The sequence below is a fragment of the Tupaia chinensis genome, unplaced genomic scaffold (assembly GCF_000334495.1).
Source record: "Tupaia chinensis unplaced genomic scaffold, TupChi_1.0 Scaffold000007_1, whole genome shotgun sequence".
Taxonomy (NCBI): Eukaryota; Metazoa; Chordata; class Mammalia; order Scandentia; family Tupaiidae; genus Tupaia; species Tupaia belangeri.
The window spans coordinates 624,973-628,432 of NW_006159436.1; positions in this window are offsets into that span (position 1 = coordinate 624,973).

Here is a 3,460-nt window from a genome sequence, read left to right on the forward strand (position 1 = left end):
CAGGCCGTTCCCGGCGTGCGGCTGCGCTGGGGGGCGGGAGCCCCCGGCCGCCTCTCCTGTTCCTCTTTGCCTTTGCCCAAGCTGTTCCTCCCACCAAGGATCCTCCACATTTCATCTTCTTAGAAGTCTGGTGAAACCCAACTCTTCCCATCAACTTTATATCAAATACTGGATTTCCCCTCTGCACGTCAGTGTCCCTGAACCGTACTGCTATCAGAGTGGCTGTTGCAGGGCCTGGCAATTTTCTGGCAATCCTGTCATTCTGAACTGCTCAGTCATGTTCAGATCTAATCCACTATCTCATTGATTGCGTCAGTGGGTGCTTGATTTTAAGGTTACATCTTGTCTTAACAATGTGGCCCAGAGCCAAATGATGAATTCCAAATACCTTCGATTTGAACCTTTTTGTAAGTTGCCAAGTACATCCATGAATTAGGCTGGCCTCACTTTGGTTATTTTACAAAGGAGCAGAGGTTGAAATAGCGTCTCCCAGGCCTAGGCTCAGAATTAGCACCCTGTCTCTTCCACATGATTCCTCTGGACAAAGCAAGTCCCTCCACCAAACCCAACACCAGCTGAGCAGAGAAGGGAGGTAAAGGGAGGGAATAATTCTGAATAACAACCCACCTAGCACATCCCCACCTACTGCGGCCCCTAGCTACCATAGGCAGGGATAAGGCAACCGGAGGCCAGGTCACTGGGACTCCTCTAGTGTGCTCTGTTCTACGGCTTGAGGTAGAGTTAAGGAATGCCCGTGCTTTTGGAGATTCTCAGCCAAGCCAGCTTCCACTCTCATTGCTTTCTCATAGCCTTAATTTTTGAGGTCCTAAATAATGTGTGAAGCTTTGAAATAACCATGGACAAAATTCTCTGGCTACAGTGCAATCTTTCTGGTTAGTGATACAATTTGGAGCTCGTGAGCTGCTGGTTTTCCTTCTTTCTTTTGTATATCCTTTAAAAATTAATAGCCGTGGGACCAGCAGTTGGCGTAATGGCTACTCTGCTGGACTCCTATGTAGTCGACCGTGGTTCGAGTCTCAGATCCAGTGGCTTAAACTCACGCCAAGTGTGGTGCGTGCATGCAAAGATCCCGAGAAGAGAATGGAGGAGAAAGGATCGCCGTGTGGCCACTCCCCCTGGGGGGTGATTTTTCACTTTCTGTCCCCCTGCCTCTCTGTCTTCCTGGTGAGTGCATGTGCCCTATAGCAAAAACCTCTCCAAGATAATAATAATAGCCTTGTCAAAAATGAATTTTTGACTCTTAGGGGACTGATCATCCAAACTGAACTTGCAGCTGACAAGTGTGAGTAGTTGTCTTAAATTTTTAGTCTTGGGCCAGTGGGTGGCATGGTGGTTAAGGTGACTCAATCCCACATGGCTGATTGTGCAGTTCAAGTCCCGGACCTGGCAGCTTGAAAAACATGATGGGCATGTGCCCCAAATTCCCAGAAGAATGGAGAAGGATTGTGGCATGGCCATACTCTCTTGTTGGGGGAGGTGTGATTTCTCACTCTGTCTCTGGTGAGCACTTGTACTTATAGCAAAACTAATTTTTTTAGTGTCTAGGTCCTTTTTTTTGTTTTTAGTTTCTTTCTTTCTTTCTTTCTTTCTTTCTTTCTTTCTTTCTTTCTTTCTTTTCTTTTCTGTTACAGGGCATGTGCATTGGCCAGAGAGATAGTGAAAGAGGGAAAGTGAGAAATCATCGCCCATCCCGGGGGGATGGCCTCACCACAATTCCTTTTCCTCCATTCCCCTCTCTATATTTTGGGTACACATGGGCCCATCTGGGTTGGGTTAAGCCACTGGGCCCAACTCAAACGGTATAGTTGGCCGTGTGGGATCAAGTCACCTTAACTACCATGCCATTAGATGGCTAGGTACTTCTCTGTTCTTAATCTGATAAAAAAAAAAAAGGTTTGGTTTATTGCAAAAATACTAGCTATATGAATGTTTAATTATTAAACAGAGCAATTAACCAACCAGCTACCTGGCTCATGGTCAATACTGTCACACATGCCCTGTAGCTCAGTCCTGGGATGGGACATTAGGCACGTCATCTAGCTGGCTGGGTGTCCTATCATCGAGCTCCCAGTGGATAAGTTGGTGGCTGTTTTCAAAAACTTCTCAGAGAGATCTGTTTTCCCAGTTTTTGTTATTTCTTGAACTTTTTTAGCTAAAAAAGAAATAAAACATTAATTATAAAACATCAGAAAATTGCAAACAGAACAAAGCAAGAAAAAGGAAAACCCAAAATACCCCAAATCCCACTCTTCTTCCTTTGGTTTCAGGAAACCGGTTGTCATTCAGAACATACTGCTCGTGTGGGTGCCCAGCACTGCACCCCTCCTGTTGTGTGGCATTTGATAGTAACAGCCCTTGTTCCCATCATACAGAGGAGTAACCTGAAGCTCAGAGAGGTTAGGGACCTTGTCCAAGGTCACAAGGCTAGTCAGTGAGAAGCCAAAGATGCTCTTGGGTGGTGTAGCTCCAGACAAACCAGCAGGGGACACCACAGGCTGTGCAGACCCTGGTATGCACAGCTGTCAGTCACTGAAGGGCACTGCAGGAGGACGGCAGTTAGAGGTTATGCTGAGCCGGCCTTTCCCGTCTTTCAGGGGAGCAGCGACCAGAGACCACACCCTCCCCAAGGGCCCAGCCACGAGGTCACTTCCCAAGGCACAGTCTCCAACCCTCTGCCCTGCTTCCTTTAACCTTTCTCCAAAGCACTTCCTGCCCTTGTGACTCTCCACTGACTAGGGAAATGCTATCTTCTTCCTGTGGGACCCACCGCCCAGTCCCCTGAGCAGAACATCTCCTTATATCTGGGTCATTTCATCTAGAACAGGTCCCAGGGTTGGTGGGTGTGGGTGTGAGGGGAGTAATCTCTGGTCAGATACTGACCCCCAGGCCTGCAGAGCTGGGATGTAGAAAATGCAAGGAGGTGACGCTTATTGTTGATAATATGAACATTCTGGTCTTTTTCGTGTTCCCTTTACAGGGGCGCTTCTCTCTATAGCCGGGGATATTGTTGTCTCACAGATGATTTTTTAAAAAAAGTTTTTGCCATAGGGTGTGTGCTCGCTGGAGAGAGACAGAGAGAGGGAAAGTGAGAAATCACCTCCCAGGGGAGATAGCCATGTCGTAATCCCTTCTCCTTCATTCTCCTCTTGGGATTTTGGGCACGCATGTGCTTGTGACCCAGTCTGTGACTTGAACCATGGAGTCAGCCATGTGGGATTCAGTACCTTAACCAACATGCCGCTTGCTGGCCCCCAGATGATCTTTTTCTTTTTTCTTTTCTTTCTTTCTTTTTTTTTTTTTTTGAGAGATTTTTGCTATAGGGTACATGTGGTTGCTGAAGAAGCACGGAGACATAAAGACAGAAAGTGAGAAACCATCCCCCAGGAGCATGGCCATGCCACAATCCCCTCTTCATTCTCCTCTGGATTTTGGGCACGCA